Raw genomic sequence first — 22425 nt, forward strand, 5'->3', positions numbered from 1 at the left:
ACAGGAATTCACTGTTCAGAGTCTGACTGGCACATGCCCACCCTATTTTATGTGCTCTTGCAGTAGCAACAGCAACCTTGATCATATATCAAACCAGTGCGATGTAGTGAATAAAGTGTTGAACTAGGACCTGACAGACCAGGGTTCAAATCCCCATTCAGTCATGAAGGTGACTGGGTGACTAGGGACCACTCTCAGCCTAACCTACCTCACTGGGTTGTTTGTCAGGATGAAATAGAAGAGGGGGGCAATGCCACCTTGAGCACCCTGGGAGAAATATGGGATATAAAAGTAGTAAAATAAATGAATAAATGCTACCCACCTTACTGTTTCAGAGGAATAAATAGCTGCCCTGACTTTTCTTATTGTGTTGTTGCTGTTACATTTTATTATTTTATGCATTTTTAAAAAACAACAACACCTTACATACCATCCTTCTAAAAATGAAGTGGTGAATGGAGCAAACACAATAAACTGACTGGAATACTGTGTGTGTGTGTGTGAGAGAGAGAGAGAGAGAGGGAGGGAGGGAGGGAGGGAGAAAGAGAGCACACACACACACACAGCAGTTGTCTGCTTTCAATCTCCTCAAACACTCATAACAATTGAAGAGATTCCTGCTGGATTCATAAAAAAAACACACACAAAAACACGCTTGATGATATTTCAGTGTTGATTTCATTATTGATTGTTATTGGCTGTTAATTTTTTTTAATAAGTCAGTCAGACACATACACAAGAAGGGGGGGGGAGAATGCTCACCCCCGCCAATTTATCCTGTTATGGACAGAGGGCTCTGCCATCCACCAGCACAGGCAGACACTCTTTCCTCTTGTTGTTTGCTATAAACACTTCAAAGTTCAGCCTAGACAGCAGATTAAGGAAAAGTGTGCAGTAAAATTCAAATCAGCACACTTTCAAATGACTTGAATGGGGTTCTGCTTAGCTCCCTTCGAAGAAAATCCCTCACACTTTGAAAGGAAATCTTTAATACTTTGAAAACATTTTGTCCCTTAAGGGAGCATGCTCTTTTTTATATAGCTGTTTCATCTACAGCCAAACAATACCTGATAATATACTTTTCAAGAGATAATTCTCCCTTGAGTCACTTAATCAGACTCCACCCCCCAAAGAGAAATAACCATCTCTAGCTTTAAAAACAAATATACCTGAGCTTGTTTGAACTGATGCGTTCTGATGCGTACATGTAAAATTACCAGGGGCTTTAATTATGACAGCTGTGTTTTAAAGGCTGTAGATCCATTTCCCTTCTTTTGTCAGGCAGTTCTTCATGAAAACTTGGCCAGTTTATTGAAGAGTGGACAAGCTGCGTCTGTCTGTGGTCACTTTTCATTACTGAGCTGTCCTGCAGAGTCATCCTGAGCACAGGCATCTTTACATTATAAAGAACTCCAGAAAGGGATGGACTGTCTATGATGCAGAGAATTCAAATGATCACACATTGAGAAAGATCAAAGGCAATGTCTTAATACTAACTAAAAAAATCTGACTCATCAAAGCTTTGTTTCATCTTAATGCTTACAAAACATCAGCTCATTTATTTTTTACTGGTCAAAGAAAGCTTACTGTTTTTTCCCCTCCCAACAGCACAGCAGCAGGATAACAAGACATCTTCTTTTTTATTATTCTTTTTTTAAATTCAGGGGACCTGCACATTCCCAGCGGTGATTCCATTGGCTAATGAACCTGGGATCATTAACTCCTAACATGGGAGACTTTAATGGCATTATCCATTCTATTTAGGGGTATAGATTTATGAATTTAACCTTAAGACACTAACCTGCACTTTTTGACCTTAAATAACTTCTGGGTTAATGGCAAACAGCAAGCATTGCCAAAATGAACAGAATGAAAAGTCTACGTGCAAAAAGGGCAACCTGGAATCTGAGAGTTCACCACAAAGGAAAAGGAAAGAACACACAAAGACAGACATTTTTGTTGCAGCTTGGTAGGATAATCGAATTACCAGTCTGTCACTCTATGACGACATTCACACCATACATTCAAAAAAGGACTCTGATACCACTTTAAAAAACCACGGCGTCGCTCAAAGAATTCTGGGAGTTGTAGTTTGTAAAGGGTGCTGAGAGTTGTTAGGAGACCCATATTCTCCCCTCCCAGAGCAGTATTTCCTAGGGTGGTTTAATTATTAATCACTCTTCACAAGGAATTGTGGGAATTATTGCTCTGTGATGGGAATAAGGGTCTCCTAACAACTCCCAGGACCCTTTACAAACTACAACTCCCAGGAGTCTGTTGGGTGTAAAAAAGGTAGAGTTAAAGGACCCCTGGACAGTTAAGTCTAGTCAAAGGCAATTATGGAGTTATGGCGCTCATCTCGCTTTCAGGCCGAGGGAGCTGGCATTTGTCCACAGACAGTTTTCCGGGTCATGTGGTCAGCATGACTAAACCGCTCAGTCAAGCAGTTAAGCTCATCACAGAAAAAAGCTGTTAGCAGCATTGTCTTTACTAGATCAACACTAATGTGCACTGTGTACAGATGTTACAAGTAATCTTTCTCTCTGAACCCGGAGAGGGTTCTCTGCTTCAAAGCCCTTGCTGTGTTAAAGTCCACAGCCAAGTCTCAAGTTCAGTTGCTTGCAAAGTCCTCATTAGGCTTTTTTCCCAGACCCTTGATCATCTTGGTTACTCTCCTTTGCAAACGTTCCAGGTCATCAATGTTGTTGTTGTTTAGTCATTTAGTCGTGTCCGACTTTTCGTGACCCCATGGACCAGAGCACGCCAGGCACTCCTGTCTTCCACTGCCTCCCGCAGTTTGGTCAGACTCATGTTTCTAGCTTCGAGAACACTGTCCAACCATCTCGTCCTCTGTCGTCCCCTTCTCCTTGTGCCCTCCATCTTTCACAACATCAGGGTCTTTTCCAGGGAGTCTTCTCTTCTCATGAGGTGGCCAAAGTATTGGAGCTTCAGCTTCACGATCTGTCCTTCCAGTGAGCACTCAGGGCTGATTTCCTTAAGAATGGATACGTTTGATCTTCTTGCAGTCCGTGGGACTCTCAAGAGTCTCCTCCAGCAGCATAATTCAAAAGCATCAATTCTTTGGCGATCAGCCTTCTTTATGGTCCAGCTCTCACTTCCATACATCACTACTGGGAAAACCATAGCTTTTACTATACGGACCTTTGTCGGTAAGGTGATGTCTCTGCTTTTTAAGATGCTGTCTAGGTTTGCCATCACCTTTCTCCCAAGGAGCAGGCATCTTTTAATTTCGTGACTGCTGTCACCATCTGCAGTGATCATGGAGCCCAAGAAAGTAAAATCTCTCACTGCCTCCATTTCTTCCCCTTCTATTTGCCAGGAGGTGATGGGACCAGTGGCCATGATCTTCGTTTTTTTGATGTTGGGGTTGTCAATACCCTTCTTAAAATGTGGCACTTCCCCGTTTGTTTTAGTTTTTTAACTGATTTCAATGGGAGACCAGTCCAGTCTTCTGACGCCTGCAGCTTCTGTATTTTCCATCCAAATGGCATGACATTTGCAGGCCTTCTGTCCCACCTTGATCAAACCTGCTAAATTTTTAAGACCCCGTTTTATATCTATCAGTTCAATGCTTTGCCTCCCTGTACCCTTTCTGTAGCCTGTAGTTAATTGGCATATAAGATATGCATTGCTTCCTCCCCAATAAAAGGCTTGTATAGATTTGCCTTAAGTGTTCTCATTGCCACTTAGATGTACCATTATAAAAATGAAACCCAAAGCACAGAAAACATGTTGCTGGGTGCCTGATTTTTCTGACCTACATAAGATTCACAGTCTGAAAGCCAAGATTAATTGCTGCTCTCCTAAGCCACCTGGCTTTTCCACACCTAATCAATGGGAGCTCAATTAGAGCATCATTCCCTGTTTCCTCACATTGAATGAATATGGATCAGTTCATTACATCAACACAATGTCTGCTGTGAGGCCAGTCTAAGTGCAAAAGTGGGTTTCTTAGCTCAGCAAAATGGCAGGGGAAGATATCCGGAAACTCTGTCAAGTACTTTTTGGAGGGCAAGGAAGGGCACACATGAGGCCAGCAAGAATCCTGTTTGGAAGTCTCTGGTTCTGTTCTTGGCATGGGATGCAAAAAGGTGCAATCCTGTTAGACTGTCAACACTGTTTTAAGTTATGTTTCATCAGGTTCAAAAGTGCAAGATGGAGCATGTTCTTCTGAGGATTGGAATTGTGTTTACTCACAGACTTCACATAAACATACCAGGAAAATTTCAGGTCCGATGGAATGTCTCTTTGTACCATGTCACCTTGCAAAACAACAGCAGCAAAACAGCCTCGTGTCATTATGGCATATGTGTGGGCATAAATAATTATTCAAATATGCATGGACAGAGGCACTACTTGTGTAAAAAAATGTGGTGTTATGTATGATCAATGGACATACAAACAGACAATAAATTTTGTATTTTTGGCTCGAGAATGCCAATATTTACATTTTTTAAAAGTCCATGATGATCATATGTGGTTGTTGACATGACTTCCATCATAAAAAACCCCAGAATTGCATTTCAGTAATGAAACAAGAAGACTGCAAGCCTAGATAGGTCTATTCAGAAGTAAACACTAATGAGTTCAATGGGACTTACTTCCAGGTAAATAAGTATACGATTACAGCCTAAACAAAGTTATTGTAGAGCCGGTGTAGCTAAACTGTGGCCCTCAAAGGCTGTCAGATGCCAACCATTGGGAATGCTGGCTGGCAATGACAAAAGGGGAGCCACTCCTGTTATAGAGGACCAACAGAGGTATCCATGGTCAGTTGCAAAGCATTCCATTTTACCTTTTCTGTACAGGTGTTTACATTTCTGTTTGCAGTTTTAGTAGGGCTTTGCTGGGTGCCTTTTATTTAGATGACCTGATGTGTGTCTAGTCATATATCCATGCAGACGACTGAAACTAATGGTCACTATTTCTATTTCCAGGTAAAATTTAGCGTTGTGATAAATCTTTTAGAAAGGCCCAAGTTTTAACCTGCCGCTGCTTCACCACATTTCTCTCCCTCTGTTCTAGGAAGCATTTCTACCCTTCCTAGCTGATCTGCTATCCCAAAATGAGTGTAAAATGCCAAGACACTAAGGAGCCAATCAGTTGTGACTATATGATAATATCGCTAAAAGCAAATTAAACTGATTTAGAGAGAGAATAATGCTTCCTGGACTAATCACATGGGTGATCACAGCCCCTCAGGGATCACATAATGAATGTGACAGTGACACTGAGAGCCAACAAAGTCTATCTTAGGCAACACTTCCCACACTGATGATTTTCACCCGCTTTTAAGCAATTCTAAAAAGAAATACTGAAAGGGGACAGTGCCTTTTGATGATAAAAAATTTGTAAGAAGCACATCCCTTTGTGGGGTGGGGGTAGCCTAATACACATATTAATATCACAGTCGTTTATGTAGCATTAGCTAATTCCACAAAATGTGTTGAAATACTATGAAAAGCCATAAAGGTTAAATCAAGATCTGCCCTGTCCCTTGCACATCTTCTAATCTTGTTTTCAGTGGCTTCCAAGTTTATTAGGACAGTGTGAGTTTCCACTTGGCTTCTGCTATCTTCTTTTTCTGCGCTGTGTCATTATCAGTGATCACACCCACTCTAAGCTCCCTGTCATCCATTCATTCCTTTCAAGTGTTTTATCTTGCCTCCATTGTAAAGCAATTCATCTTTGTGCAGCTTTCAAGGTAGCATTCATATACATAATAATGTGGCACTTAACGGATTATGATGCGATTGTATCTGGACTGGTATGAGGCTGAAATAAACGTGCCTGGTCATGATACCTTTTTGGGTAATCGGGCTGCTACGGTATTATGAGCAACGGAATGGGAAATGTCTCCCATTTGTTTCATGATGACAGAAATTTAATGACACTACCTCCGGTACATATTAGGTAATTACTTGGGAGGAGTACCAGGAAGTGAATCTTGCACAATGTATGGTAGACTCAATGATAAGGTAGACAGATGGTAAACATCTTTCTTTAGCCAGTGAACACCACTGTCACTGGTGTCATCAAAGTATGAAAATTCATAGCTTAAAGCTTACCTCTGAAGTGGAGCTCATGTGGTTTGGCCAGGTGACAACCAGTATGACATAGTAGACATAGTGCTGGAGTAAGACTAGTGATACCTGAGTTCAGATTGCCATCTCTCAGCCTAGCCACCATTAAAGATTTGTTGTGAATGGAGCTCAATTGGTGCAGTCATACAGTGGTACCTCGGGATAAGAACTTAATTCGTTCTGGAGGTCCGTTCTTAACCTGAAACTGTTCTTAACCTGAGGTACCACTTTAGCTAATGGGGCCTCACACCGCTGTCACACAATTTCTGCTCTCATCCTGAAGCAAAGTTCTTAACCCGAGGCATTATTTCTGGGTTAGCGCAGTCTGTAACCTGAAGCATCTGTAACCTGAGGTAGCACTGTATAAGCCTTTTCCAAAATATCAATTCAATCCCAAGAAGGAGTCATTTGACTTCTCTGATTCCTGTAATGTGATTCGGCCCTCAGATCCACCTCTGTTATCATCATGATTTTCTGCCACATAAGTATTTGTAATTTCTGGTTGAGAGCTTCCGATCATGCAGTTTATTCTTTCTGAATGCTCATCTCTGTTGAGCAAATTATTATGTTAATCACCATCTTTGACTTTCCAAGATAGCACCCAGCCCAGCTTGTGGAACATGTAAATATCGCAGCCTTGCTTTTCTTTTAAATGCGAGAGGAGGTTTGCCCCACAGAATCATGGAAACCACAAAGGCATAATCAATGTCATAAAAAAGGTACACATTAACATCCAGCTATGTAATTACCTTACAATTTAGAGGCCCTCATATACATGAAGATAATATGGCTCTGTAATGTGGCTGAAATGATATTTCTGAAAACAGATGCTTTCTCCAGCCATCTGTGATAAGTCTGTTTGTGCTCTAGCCTTACTCCTTGCCTGCAAGCCAAAATAAATAAAACAACAACCTAAAAACGCCTCATGAATGGCACTGGTGAAATAACTTCCATTCATTAATGTTCATATCTCGTAATTTTCCTTTTCTCTAGGCATACAGCACTGTTCCCTGTATTACACAAGATTTCTCTAGTTAAAGCTGCCCTGATCATTATTTAACCCCAGTGAAATTAATCAAGGTTAAACTGAATCTGACCCTAGACCAGTGGTGTTTGTTGGTGTCCCTTTTCCCTTATAAAAGAAGATGGAGCCACTGTTCCAGATGCTATTAGACCTCAAATAGGCAATAATTTTATTGTCTGTGGAATGAATCAAGTGAGAACTCGTTTATCTAAATGTCCAGGGAACATCCAAAACATTGTGATGATAAAAAGTTTGCTTAAATGCATAGGTTGGCTAACCTGGATGGAGTAACAGGACAGCTTCTTGCTTGGCTAACGGTCATCTTGTCAGTCCCAGAACTAAGTAATAAAAAGTTGTAGGCATGTTGGTGGGCTCCAACAGCTCCAGCCAGCATGACCAATGGGTAGCAACATCTGGAAAGCTCAGGTTCCCCATCCCTGACTTAGATGGACTCTTGTAATTTGAACGGAATTGTTTTCGAGCCCTTGTGACTTGCATAACAGTGCCTTTTGCCCAACCAAAAGTATTATTCATGCAATTAGTAATTTCATGATGCTATTTTTTATTTTTTTCAAGTACCTCATGTGGGGATCAGGTGCATGGTGGGTTGGATGGGGAGAAAACCCTTTGCCCTGCCAGAGTCCCAATGGGGAGAAAGGATCCTATATGCCCTGGGAGGTGAGTTGATTCAGTCCCTAACAGGAGTTTACCTGTTGATGCAAATAGAAATCCTGGGCCCCCCAATCTGGAATCACAGGGAGGCCAAATGGTTAAACACCCACTTTCCGACATTGTGGCCTGACTACAGATCAGGACATGGTTTGTGGCTCCTATTATTTACCTAAAAAGAAGGATTACCATATCTTTCTGTGTATTGGGTGCCCCCATGTATAGGATGACCCCTATTTTTGGGGACTCCAAATTAAGAAAATGGAGGGAGATTGACCTGAATTGTTGACGAAAATCGCTCACTCGCTGGGCCAATGCTGACAGCCGCACACCTCTAATAAGCTGCCTATCAGCTGTTCCCTCACAGGTAGAATCAGAAAATCACTGAACTTTTTTGTGGGGGAGGCTCAGAGATGTTGAGCTTTTCAAGGGGGGGGAGGTGCCATTACCCAGGAGGGGCACAAGGTGCAAGGTTTCTATGACGGGAAAGGCGCGGAGGGGTGGTATTACTTTGATCGCCATGGCCAACTGGAGCTGCAGCGATGCTCACGCGTAGCCAATCCACAGACTCCATACGACACAAATGGACTGCCTTCAGCCTGCCTCCGAACTGTAGGGTGGGCTGAATGGGAGGAGGCAAGCAGACTACGAAAGCCCCGTATGACTATGGAAGCAGACTACGGAAGTCCATGTATAGCGGCAAGTAACGTGTTAATTTATATATTTAATTGCTATATTCCATGTATAAGACGACTCACGTTTTTAAACTTAATTTTTTTTTGGGGGGGGGGACTTGTCTTATACATGGAAAACTACAGTAACCTGATTTCTAGTGGTGTGAATGATGTCACATCTCTCATGATGCTGAGTGAGTGAACTGAGTTGTGTTTGGTGTAGACATCACCAAGGCTTAAATCAACACTGCATCAGGGTCAAAGGAGCACACATGCATATTCTAACTTTCTCCCTGAGCTATCTTGGTGGAAGGTGTCCGAGAGAACATTCCACTTTGTTTAAGCAACAACAGCATAGTCTATTAATGCTGTGTGAAAGGATTTTGAAAAGCAATACTGTAGGGAAACAGTGTACGAAACATATATAGTCAACCTTTCTCTTTTGAAAATCTCTATGGGTTATTCATCAAAATTCTTTGCAATTCCATAATCAGATGTGCACAAATAGCCCCTGAATTCATCTATTGTTACTAGGGAAGTGTCATTTTAAATATGCCTTTAGCACAGCCCTCCCCAACCTGGTACCCCACCAGATGTTTCGAACTACAACTTTCATCCCTCAGATTTCCACATAACCAGAAAATTGCTGGATGAGAAAGACTATCCTCCTGGTAGGGATGGGAAAGACTAAAGTTGCTCATCATATACAAATTAAGAGGCATGCAGGTGTGGACTACTCTGGTCTAATTCAAATGCATGGAAAGTGGATTAACAGTTAATAGTACTAAAATGTGGACAAGCCCTTAGACATGCTTAGAATAAACACATTTTTAGGGGAAAGACTAACTTTGATTGTAATTGTTTTTCATGAATTTTCATGGCTTGATATGGATCCAAACACCAATTCTATGCTTGGTATCTTTTCTTTTTACTAATCCCCTTGGCATAATTTTCCAGGTGATTTGCCACTAACCAGAGCTAAAGATCCAACACAAGTTCTTCTTCCTGTGCATAAGTGTTTTCCCCAATACTTGTAGACAAGGACACAGTATAACACCATCGAACCTATACCATTATTGGCTCACTTTTGTTAACTTGAAGTAACTTGAGTTTGCTTGAAATTTATTTCCTGAAATTTACAGTTTAGGCTCTCAGTCAGAAGCCACATTCAGATGAACCATGATTTGGAAGACTGGGAATGAATCTTGTGTTTCACATTGCCACTTCTCCTGTTCCTTCACATGTGTAGCTCAATTCAGTGTTTCCTATTTTGAGCACCAGACGGGGCGAATTATGGCTTGATGGATCAATGCTCTCAGGCAAGCAGGCAGCTCTCTTTGTTAAACTGTTAGGATTTCTGGGCCACCTGATTCTTTGCTTCCTCACCAGTTGCTGTGTTCGTTATATCAAACTAATCATTAGTTCAGTGTCTTCTAACACGTCCCTTGAAGAGCCACAGACCACACTGTTACGCTACCAGCGATCTTAATAGCATTGAAATCCATTTTAAGGTTTTCTTTGCTCTGAGGGAGGGAAGTTCCTTGCTGGCACTCTTGTCTGGCTGCTTAGTGGAGAACAGAAGATGAAGACTCTAAGAATTAGAGACTTCAGCCTTTAGCCTTCCACAAGGCTCATATTTCATTGCAACAAAATGGATTTCATGTAACCTTAGTTGTGTAAATCCACAGCTTTGTGGTGAGCCTGATATCTCCCCAAAGGGCTTGGAATGTGGTGGCAGCTGTTTTGCTGCTATCCTCTATGTCTTTAATAGATCCCACAGTTTTCTCTATTATACCTCCCATGTATTTGATAGCTGCCATCTGCTCAGTTTCTTATCTGGAACTGACTAATACTGAACCAGGGATCTCGGTGGTTGAGGCTGTTTAATGTTGGCGACCTTGTCAATAATCAGACCAGTATTTGTTCGTACTTAGCCCGCCAGAGTCATCAGCAGTTGTACTCATTTCAAATATTAGCCAACGGAACAATGCCTTCAGAGTATTTGAGGCCTGACAGCAATATTGTACTCATTTAGCATAATAATTTGTCATGATACTTGCCCATCATTCAATAAATACAGATTCAGGGCACAGACGTATCTACTCCAAATCGCCTAAAAAACTCCATACAACAGTTGCCATTTTTTTTCAACTAAAGGAAGCCACAGCCTCTTTTTTATATTAAACAATATGGATCAATAGGGAAATATAAATAAGAAGCACATACAGAGAGAGAGAGAGAGAGAGAGAGAGAGAGAGAAAATAATAATTATGCAGACTAACAAAACTATATTAGATGTTTTCAGGACCCACCCTATTGCATGGACAGGCGGAGTCCCCAATCTGTTTTAACTGTTTTTAATTCTGAATTTGTTGTAAGCTTCTCTGGGACCTGCTGGTGAAGAGCATAAATTGATAATAATAGAACTCCTTCTCTTGGACACAATAAAAAACCCAGTCTGGATAATAAGAAACATGCATACTGGGGTTTGAGTAGAAAAATGTAGCATGGGACAGAGGGGTATCAAAGGAGAGAAAACGTGTAGGAGGAATAAAAAAGAACATCTGAAGTATTTGTGGAGAAAATGTGTTATAAAATCTACCATAGTGAGATTAAAATTTTCAAAGGTAGAGGCTCCGTGCCTTTGCTAATAAAAAATAGGGGTTCCATAGTACAGTACTTAGCTAACTGGGAACCACTGCCATAAACAGTTAAGGATCAAAAAAAAAAATGCTTCAAGATTGGCAAAAGAAGCTCTTAACTATGTGCCATTCATATGAGAGCTCCGTTCAGTACAGCATACAGCATTCTCTGTAGTGGTATCCAGTTTAACAGAAACCAATATTTATGATTGGGGAAGAAATTTGATTCATATTTAAAGGTGAGCCTAGTTAATTCACACTTTCTGAACCAATATGTGAACTGAAGCACAGATATCCTTTGAAATTTGCGCTTCTCTGATTTTTGCAATACAATTACCTAGTCAAGTAATGTGTTCATAAATTCATATATTATGCTAAAGTATAATATATATGCATATAATGCATGTTTTAATGAAAATAGCATTATTTTAGGGGAAATTGATTTGCAAAAAAAAAAAAAAAAAAAAGCTTTGCAAAAAATGTGTGTGCCATACTAGGCAAAATTGCATTCAAAGATATGTATATTAGAATAAATTCACCCTAAAATGCTCCTGAATTTTCATTAGGGCTTCTTTTTTTAAAATGTGGAAATGTGGAGAACTGAACTTAAGATTGATTTCTCTCAATTTCTCATTTTCCCAAACAGACAGATCCATCCATCCCTATGAACACTGCTATCATTTCACCACCAAGTTAAGACACATTTGTTTGCTTAGGCATTTTAATTGTCTATAGTGTCTTTATGTGGAGACTGTTTTTAGCTGCAGCTTGTTTTTAGCTGCCTCTCTTTGGATTTTTAATGAATTTATTGTTTGTTCCATTGATTTGGTTATCACTTGTTTTATGTTGTTGTAACCCCCCCCCTAGTCAACACCTAGGAAGGGCAGGCAATAAATTATTTGTTTAAAAGAATAATAAATTGTGCAGATCAGCCGATTGTGCTTTTATGGCAACTCTCCAGACAAAGAAATAAAATGGAAGTATTCTGGTTAGCAGTTCCTCTTGTTAACCTTGCTTGTGTGGAGTATAATAAGGATCAAAGGGGTGATAGGTAATGAGGGAAGACATTTCTTTTTATATTCCAAAGCCCCTTTATTTTTCTATTTTGTGCTCTTTCTCACATCTGTTATTTGAAGTGAGGACAATGAGAGATGAAAAGTCAAAAACAGGGAAAACCACTGAGGTCAAGAAGGAGATTGGCTGTAGCCACCCAAACTTGCAAACCAGCATCAAGCACTTATTTTCTTCTGGTCCATCATGTTGTCTTGGAGGAGCTGTTGAGGCTTTCTGTTCAAGCTTCTTTTCCATTTCTTCTTTCATGGCAAGAACACAACTACTGCCCAAAATCTGTTTGATGGCCAGAAGTGCTGCTGTGTCTCTGACTTCCTTCCCTTAATTATACAGCAAATGAATTGCTCTAAAATGAACTCAGATCAGATCAAAATAACAGCGGGGGCGGGGGGGGTGGGGATAGACACAGAAGAAAACACTTGATCTTCTCTCAGTGTTGCAAATGCAGATAGTGTCCTCCTAGTGATTCTGAAAATGAACGCAGTAAAGACTCTCAACAGGCTGGCCTACTTTTAAGAATTCCATGAAATGGGAACCATTCTTCCATTGGATCTCACATACACAAAGCACTGTGTCACTGTTTAATCAAACTCAATGCATAGTGTGTGTGGGGGGGGGGGGAATCTCTTTCCCTAGTCTCTTTTCCATGACTTCAGAGATGCCCATACTGTTTTAATTACAGGTTGAAAGAGATTGCCTGGATAAAGATCAAATTCTTCACACCAAATATTAGCAGTAAACTTGATTGATTGAGTACGAAGGTCCTCCAGACCCATGAACGGTGAAGGTGCTATTGACAGAGGTGCATTATAAGCATTCTAAAGTTTGTGTTGGCATGCATTTGTAAGAGTTGGCTTTCCCAGTGTAGAATTAGCTGGTTTATAGAACTTCAGCTCCTTCCGGTCCCAAATTGGGGTCATGGTAATCTTGGCTGGATGATGTTCAAAAATGGATTGTTCTTAGGTCACAGTTTACTCCAAGATAGCTATGTTTTGGTCTGCTGTAGAAATGAAAGCAAAGGGGGGAAACCTATTTTCTAAAACACTGTTGGATATGTTCTTCACATGACAGCCCTATACGATTGCCAACAATGTAAAATAAGTTCAACTGAAAAGCATTTTGTTTGGGGAGATATGAAGATACATGGAAGTTCTGTCAATGGTGAGGGAGGAGAAATTTGGTTCAATTCCTGTTTTGATGTGAACCTACCTATCTAATTTGCACTTCTAGAAGCAACTTGCCAACCAAAGGCACTGCTAACATTTCAAATTCATACTTCTCTTAATTTTGTGATCCAGCTCCTCAACTCTCCAAAATCTGTGTATTAGGAGAAAGTTGGCATGAAAATGCTTAGTCAATAAAACATTAAAATGGACTGTGTGAAGGAAAACTGCTTGCAAAAATATGCATAATAGGCAAAATGTTGTTTTTTTTAAAAAAAATGTGTGCACTAAGAGAAATGAACCTACACAAATGTGCAGTAGTGATGAATTTTCAACAGCAGTTTTTTTTAATGCGAATTCATATGAAAATATTGCAAATTTAATTCAATATTAGAAAAACAGGCAACAAGAGAACCCAAAAGTAACAGATGCATTCAATCTTATGGTGGTGCATCTGTGATGGCCAGGCTCAAGCATATATTGATATTGCCATCAACCAGTGAGGAACATATTTGCAGCTCTCTCCCATAGCTTGAAAAGTGGGGGGGGGGGAACTCTAGGGCCAGGACTTACATTGACCTCTTATCTAACTGATGGCAGAGGTTCTCTGTCCAACAACCCTCTGAAACTCATATTTCACTCATCCGCTATTTCTACCTTTGGTGCTCTGGTCCCTGGCAATAATATTATAGGAACAGACATTATGCTCCTCTGGTGTAATTCATCCAGCTCTACAAGAAGCATGTGAATAAGGTCAGGCAGCTGCCCCACAAGTAGTTGAATAAGGTCAGGCAGGTTAAATTTTCTCAGCTCTAACTGTCAACTGGGAAGTACTGGTGTTCCATGCTGGAAGGTAATGCTGCTGAAGCAAAAAGATAGACTTTTCATTACTACCTGTAAAATTAATCATAGAACTGTAGAGTTGGAAGGGAACCCAAGGGTCTTCTTGTCCAACCCCCTGCAATGCAGGAATCTCAGCTAAAGCATCCATGACAAGTGGCCATCCAACCTCTGCTTAAAAACCTCCAAGGAAGGAGAGTCCACAACCTCCAGAGGGAGACTGTTCCAGTGTTGAACAGCTCATACTGTCAGAAAGTTTTTCCTGATCTTTTGTCAGTTTCTACTTTCTTGTAACTTGAAGCCATTGGTTTGTGTCCTGTCTTGATAGAGAGGGATGCAAACATATAGATCTCTGAGGGATGGCATAAGGTAGAGGGCCTTTCCGATGTTCCCACATCCCCATATTCCTACGGACATACCCTTCAGTTGTGTGGCTTTGATGTCTGCACTCAGAGTTGAGAAACAGATGCATATATTTGTTCATTCTTGATGTGTATTTATACTATAACCAAATGAGGGTGCACTAAAAGATGAGGAAAGACTTTTAACATCCAAAGACATATAGACAGGTCTTTTTTAAAAACCAAAAAAACACACTGCAGTTAAAATAACGAAATTCAGTGAAAAAGAGAGCAGGGCTACAAATCTTTCTGGAGGAAACAAATAAAAAACTAAGCAAATGAAATTTAAGACAGCATTCCCCCCCCCCCCACTTGATACCAGGACCAAATTAGGCCATCTCTCTCTCTCTCTCTCTCTCTCTCTCTCTCTCTCTGCATTTATCTACAAATTTATTCCCCCTTTTAAGCCTGAATTAATTGGGCGGTCATTCCTTTTAACAAGAGCTATAATTTTCAACATTAGGGTCCAGCTTGCCTCTGTTTTTCTAGAGCTGAGATCATCCTACAGTACATACATTGCAGTATGAGTCTTGGCAGAGCCAAGCACGGACAGCATAAAAACGCTTATCCTTTATTTTCATTTCACCCCAATTTTGTAAAAAAAAAAAAAAAAAAAAAAAAAAAAAAAGTGAGCTTTCACAGAATTTATATTCCAGATGCAACTTGAAAGCCCATCTGGATTAACTTGGCAGCCATAATAAGACAAATTGGGCTACGTCCACCCAAAGTAATGCACAGCAACAGTGTTATCCTAATTCTGCAATTGAAAAATAACCGCAGAAGTATCAGAATTAATCCTAATGCTCATAATGAACCAATCAGTTCATTTAGCTTAAGGCACCCTTGGTGAATAGCATTTTGCTAAGATGAAGGTATTTAAGAAATGAAAGTCTACAAAACCAGGAAATGGAAAGTTCAGTGTTTAGATTACCAAGGGACAGCTAAAGAACAGGTCCTTTCAGTGGTGGCTCCCTGTCTATGAAATGCTTTCCCCAGAGAGAAACACCTGGTGCCACATCTGGCAGTTTTTAGGCAGCAGGCTAAGATTTTCCATTTACTCTTCCCTTTGCTTAGTTAATCTTGCCTCTGGTCGTGGTACTCATATTTTAGTGGAGTGGATAGATTTTTTAATGTATTGTTAGATTGGCATTTTATGTATCTTGCATTGTTAGTGTTTTAAAAATTCTCTTTTAAAAATAATAATTTTAAGGGTCTTTGGGCTTGGTCAAAGAGCTACAAATCCATCTAACAGCTATTCCTGCTATTCTCTGCAGGAACACCATGGCATGGCGCACAATCAAAAGCCTTACTGAAATCAAGATGCACTATGTCCACAGCATTCCCCTTATCGACCAGGCTTGTAATTCTATCAAAAAAGAAGAAGAAAGATTTGTCTGGCGTGACTTGTTTTTGAGAGAACCATGCTGGGTTTTAGTAATCACAGCATTCTTTCTAAGCGTCAGTCATTGGATCTACTTCCTCCCCTTTTTGAAAATGAACATTTCCTTTCCTCTAGTCTGCAAGGACCTCACCTGTTCTCCATGAATTCTCAAAGATTATAGACAGAGGCTCTGAGATTACACCCACAAACTCTTTTAGTACCTTTGGGTGCAGTTCATCAGGCCTCAGAGATCTGAATTCATTTAAAGTAGCTAGGTCTTTCCTTACCACCTCTTTTCCAGTCTTGGACTGCATCTCTATCCTTGCATCATTTATTCTATTATCACCAGCTTGGGCAGTGCTTTGCTTTTGGTGAAGACAGAGCCAAAGTAGGTGTTGGGTAGTTCTACCTTCCCTCTGTCACCCAATAGCATTTGTCTGTTTTCTCCACCCAGAAGACCTACTACTTTCTGGTTCTTCCTCTTGCTTGGAACATAGCTAAAGAAACCTCTGTTATTATTTTTAACCTCTCTTGCAAGCCTGAGCTAATTCTGAGCTTCGGCTTGACTGATCTCCCTGTAGCAGTTGGCTACTCATTTATATTCCTCTTTTATGATTTCTCATTTCTTCCATTTCTTACACATACCGTTAAATCTCAGCTCCTTATGTAGCTCTACCAGTTTCTTTAGATGCCGCCTGTTTTTATTTCTTCTTTTTTTTTTACTGGTAAATTTTTATTAATATTACACATATACACATATAGACATATACAAAATCCATTACATAACTTACACATATTATATCCACTCCCCAGATCGTAAGTATAATACACCGTTATTTTAGGCTCTGCCGAGCCTTGGACTTCCCTCCACTCCTTTGGTAAGTATCAGATAGATTCTGTGGTCACATATTTTATCTCTTTTATATAGTAGCCCCTTACTGTTAGAGTTATTCCGCCTGTTTTTATTTCTTGTTGGAATTGTCTGCATTTGTGCCTTCAATTATTTTGCCTTTCAGAAACTCTGATCCACCTTGGACTCTCTTAGAGTATTTCTAACCATGAGATCTCACCCAGTAGCTCCTTAAGCTTTTCAAATTTGGCCTCCTTAAAATCCAGAGTGTCTGTCTCCACTTTCCCTTGCCTCTGTATCATGAAACCCAGGAGGATATGATCACTTCCTCCCAAGTTTCTGAGTACTTCCACTTCATTGATCAGTTCCTCTCTGTTGGTGAGGACCAGGTCCAAGATAGATGATCTCCTCGTTTCTTCTTTCACCTCTGGCAAATGAAATTGTCAGCGAGGAAATGGAGGAATTTGTTACCCATTACATTCTTGGCAGAGTTTGAGTTTGAGTTTGATCCCATGGAGAAAGGAATACTGATAATTGGTTATTCCTTATGATAAAGAAGTGGGGAGGGAGCTTCACATGATTGTATTCCATCTAGGTCCCTCATTCATAAAAGACGAGTATCGATCCTACACACTTAGGAGATGTAAAGGTCTGGCTGGGAGCTTGTACATTTAGTTTCCACAGTGTATAATTTTGATATTTATAGATTATATTTGAAATTATACCACAAGCTACGACAGTTCTTCTTCCAAGAAAGTTAATGAGACGACGAGTTACAGCGTTGGTTTTATGCACTTGGAACAGTGGTCCTGAAAAATCATTGATGTTATAGCATTACATTAATTTTATTTCAACTTGCTTTCTCCCTTGTGGGTGCTTTTCCACATCTCTTAGAATCGGCAAAGAATTAGCAGCATCAGGGCGAGTATTTTTCAACTGAATATATGAAAGGAATTGAGATGTTCTAGCTATTTAAAAAATAACCAAAAGTGTAAGATTTCTATCTCTTCCTCTGATGTGCAAAAGATGAAGAGAGGAGGGGCAAAAGCATGTGGATCTGATGTCCATACAGACTTGTTGAAGTTGTGGGCAGCTTCACATCTGATACAACCTTATCACTGACATCAGCGAGTAAAGATCTATACAAAATGAGCCACCTTATATTGATTGAGTCAGGCCATTGCCTCATCCAGCCTAGTACTATGAAGTCTGATTTGGAGTGGGCCTGCTACACAAACCAAGATCCCTTGTACTGAATGCTATTCATGGTGGCTGTGCTCCACCTCTACTGTATGAAGAAAGGTATTTCTGAATATTAGTTACTGTGAATCACAAGTGAAGAAAACACGGTTTGAATCTGGTCCATCTTGTAGGCTTCCCGTCGGCAAGTGATTGGTGACTATGAGAAAAAGATGCTGGATTACATGGGATTTGGGCCTGATCCAACAGACCTCTTCTTTTGTTCTCAGCAGAAGACTTAGACTACATCTCAGTAAAACCCATATACGTGCACATATTCACTTTCCTGGTGAGCTACAGCTCCCAGTGGCATATCTGTGCATGCTAACATCTCACCATTTGCAGCTGTCAAGTAGAGGGCAAATTAAATTAATCTATATGGTGGGCATTACCATATTTTGTGTAGAAGACATTGATAACTTGACGGCGTCGATTGATTTAGCCATGTGAATCAAAGCCTAAGGAGGACTAAAAAGCAGATACACTAACTAAACATATAGCTCCAGTGTGTGTAATGTGTTTGTGTGTATGTGTGTGTGCACGCGCATGCGCTATACTGAATGCTTTTTAATTATCAGATTAGTTTTTTCGGCTCAAGCATGCAGCCATTTTTGACATAGCTGACGTCTCTGGGAATCACTTAAATCTAATTGTCTGTGCTTGAGGTAACTGGCGCCTGCCAACACACAGCATGAGGAAAGGCAATGACTTTCCCTCATTGTTTCCCAGGGATTGTCATCTTCCTGGAAGTGTGTGAGCTCATGGACTCCTCTAAAGAGACTTTCTTTTTTGAAGTGAAGCCATAGTTTAAAGACTCAACTGCTCTTTGTGGGGATCATTTGTATGTCGAGAGGCCTGGCTGTGGAGTTTTTGAAAAGGATGATATATATTTTCCTCCGACATAGCAATGACTTCAAAACAAAACAAAACAAAATGAAGGCAGGAAGCTGCTGCAATCCCACAGGAGTGAAATCAACCAACTAATGTTTGAGGAAATGCTTTTATCTTACTTCTTTCAATAAGGCTGCCATTCACCCAGATTTTCCCGGACATCACTGGGAATTGGCATCTGGAGGGGGATTTGTCCTGGATGTTAGTCAAGTCAACTGAAAAAAAGAAAAGAAAAAAGCTCAACAACTTCCAGAGTGTCCTGCTTTTAGCTGGTTGTTATTTTTCCACTTCATCTCAGCATCCCAGACCATGTTCTGCCTTCATGGAACAGATGTAAATTCAAGCCAACAATTATGAAATATAAGTGGGGATTATGTGAACTGATCCTTGTGTAGCTGGGAACAGTGTCCTGTCTGCTTCTTTAAAACACATACACACACAGAGAGAGTTTTTAAATGTAATTATGAAGGCCTAAGTAAACATAAATGTTGGAGCCAGCCGCCACAAGTGGTTTAGCATAGCATAGAAAGAAGACACAATGAGGCAGCGAGTATTTTCATAATACTGGAGGGCAGCTCCTTCCAGCCTTGCTCCTCCGGCAACTTTTTATTATCTCCTTTGTTCTCCCAGCCGCATGGCCGTTTTCCAAAGTCTCCTGTTACCTCATCCGGTCAAGGCTTGACACTCCCCTCTCCTTGTAAGGTAATCATTGCCCAGAGGAATGTCAGGGGGCACCCTGCAGTATTTACAAGCCTCTGCCTTGGCTTTATCACTCCCACACATAAATAATACAGATTTGAAAGAGCCAATTTTAAATTGACTCTAGAATTGGAAAGGGCTTGTAACCCCCTTAGCCAACCCCTTAGCTCAAGGCAGGAAATCCAGAGTCAAGGCATCCCCAGAAGATAGTTTCTAATTTGGAATGAGGGAAAATTCTATTTCCTTTGCATTTAGAGGAATGTGAAGTGCATTCACACTTTCTGAAACAATAAATGAACCAAAACACTGCCATCCTTCAAAATTCACATTTCTAATGTATCTTGCAATACAGCTCTTCAGACAAGTATTGTGTACAATAATTCACTGTTGTTATTCATTATGATGCTGATCATCATCATCATTCTCACCCCCCCCTTCACTCTAAGGTCCCAATGTGGGTTACAATTTAAAATATTTAAAATACTAGGGTTAAGTGCATCAGAACGTGTATATTCATAATATCAACATTAAAAATGCACAATATTAGGGGGAATTGTTTTTCAAAATTGTTTTATTATAGGCAAAGGGGTCTCCTGGAAAGAACTTGGAGAACATCTCTTGGTTTGAAGTCATAGATAAACATGATGCCTTATAAATATATGGTGGCAGCCATGTTTTTCTCTGAGAAATGTCTGTCACATGAGGCAGCCTCAGTTTCCCAAGTGCACACTTACAGATGCACTTGCTAGCTGTCCCTTGTTCAGTTTTAGCCAGGTGGTCACCTCATTTGCCTTCAGAAAGCACGCTGAAGGCACTAATCTTTATTCATAATGGCGCTCTTATGTCCCAAAGTTTAAGTAAAACAAAAAAACAAACATAATCCAGCTCTTCGTGCTCTCATTTTATATTTTTCCCTCTATAAGACGCACCAGACCATAAGATGCACCTAGTTTCTGGAGGAGGAAAACAAGGGGAAAAAAATTCTGAATCTCAGAAGCCAGAATAACAAGCTGTGCAGTGAAAGCAGAGATCCCTCTTGCTGTTCTGGCTTCTGGGATAGCTGTGCAGCCTGCATTCACTCCATAAGATGCACACACTTTCCCCCTAACTTTTTAGGAGGGAAAAAGTGAGTCTTATAGAGCAAAAAATACGGTATCTTTTTAGAAGACGGACATTGGCAACCCTGTTCTGCCTCATTCTGTACTCTGAAGTGACTTGATCTGCATTCTTTGTGGGGCCTAGAAAATTGGTGTGGATTACCTCACAAAGCTGTGTTTATCAAATGCCAAGTGTTCCCAGAGGACAAGAACTGAAGGTGTGTGAACTGAGATGAGAAGGCCTTGTGGCCACTTGGAAATAAGATGGCAGACGACTGAAAGGGAGAAGGTTCTTTTTTCTCTAAGAGATTTAGCTTCATATTTGCAGCAGTGGTGGAGGAGATATCTGCGTCCAGGAATGTGATTATTTCAAGGGTCACCATATGTCACTGTATTTGTTTCTTTATGAGGGTGTCATTGTTTAGCTACTTTATTAATTTCATTGCAGATAGCTCCCATAATCAGTCATGGTTTGATGGCATCTCTGGTTTCCAGCTTCACAGTGCAGCTCATATTCACTTCTTCATTTCTTGAAAAAAACTCTTTCCTAAGCAACATTGTAACTGAGCAGCCTAAACACAACTTTCGTGAAGACTTCTTCCTTTTATGACCCACGTACTGAAGCAAATACATACACAGTGGTACCTCGGGTTTCAGATGCTTCAGGTTACAGACGCTTCAAGTTACAGACTCCGCTAACCCAGAAATAGTACCTCGGGTTAAGAACTTTGCTTCAGGATGAGAACAGAAATCATGCAGTGGCGGCAGCAGGAGGCCACATTAGCTAAAGTGGTACCTCAGGTTAAGAACAATTTCAAGTTAAGAACGGACCTCCAGAATGAATTAAGTTCTTAACCCGAGGTACCACTGTATCTTTATCATTTTTTCTTTTACTGCAGATTCTAGATCTGTACACCTATTGCCAAATATAACACAGAGTCTTCTGGGCCTCTGGTAAGGGCAGTGTGATGGTAGGTGCGTGGGGGGCAAGAGACCTTTGACAAAATCCTGACAATTTATCATTAGAACCCAAACATTACATTTAAACATTGTTTACGGATGCTAGAGAAAGCAACGGCTAGAAGGAAATGTTCGGAAAGGGTGGAAAGGGTGGAAAAGAACCATATGTCCTCAAAGCATATGCACAATGGGGACCCACTTTAATGGGCTTGTCAGGACACCCCATTGTGCCTAGGTAGTGAAAGACATATGGCACATTTCACCCTGAACTATAATGTTCTTTTAATGTTTGCAGATAATTACATCAATGCTGAATTCCTAATGCATTTTCCTCTCAGAGGTACGGCAAGCTCTTTCATAAAGGAAATCCATGCTCTGACTAATCACTAATGCTTCCCTCCTGATTAACTTCTCTTTTCAGCAGGGTGGGGAAAATAAGTGCATATCATTTATTACACAGGTGCACTGACTATGCTAGAGGATGTTGCAATAACTGATGTCTTGAGGGGGTTGGCAATCCACCATCCCACTTTTACCGCCCTCCCCTCAGAAAAATCTTTTGAACACTACTCATACAGAGGTGCTTTCAGCATCAGCATCATTCAGCTTTTGTCATACAGGGAAGATGCATCTGTTTTTACCCTGGACTTTAACACCTGAAAAGTACTTTTTGTGATCCTCCTTAAAGCTGCGTATTAATCGACTGATTGTATTGTCTTG

The sequence above is a fragment of the Podarcis gaigeae genome, assembly GCF_964106915.1.
Source record: "Podarcis gaigeae genome assembly, chromosome: 1".
Lineage (NCBI taxonomy): Eukaryota > Metazoa > Chordata > Lepidosauria > Squamata > Lacertidae > Podarcis > Podarcis gaigeae.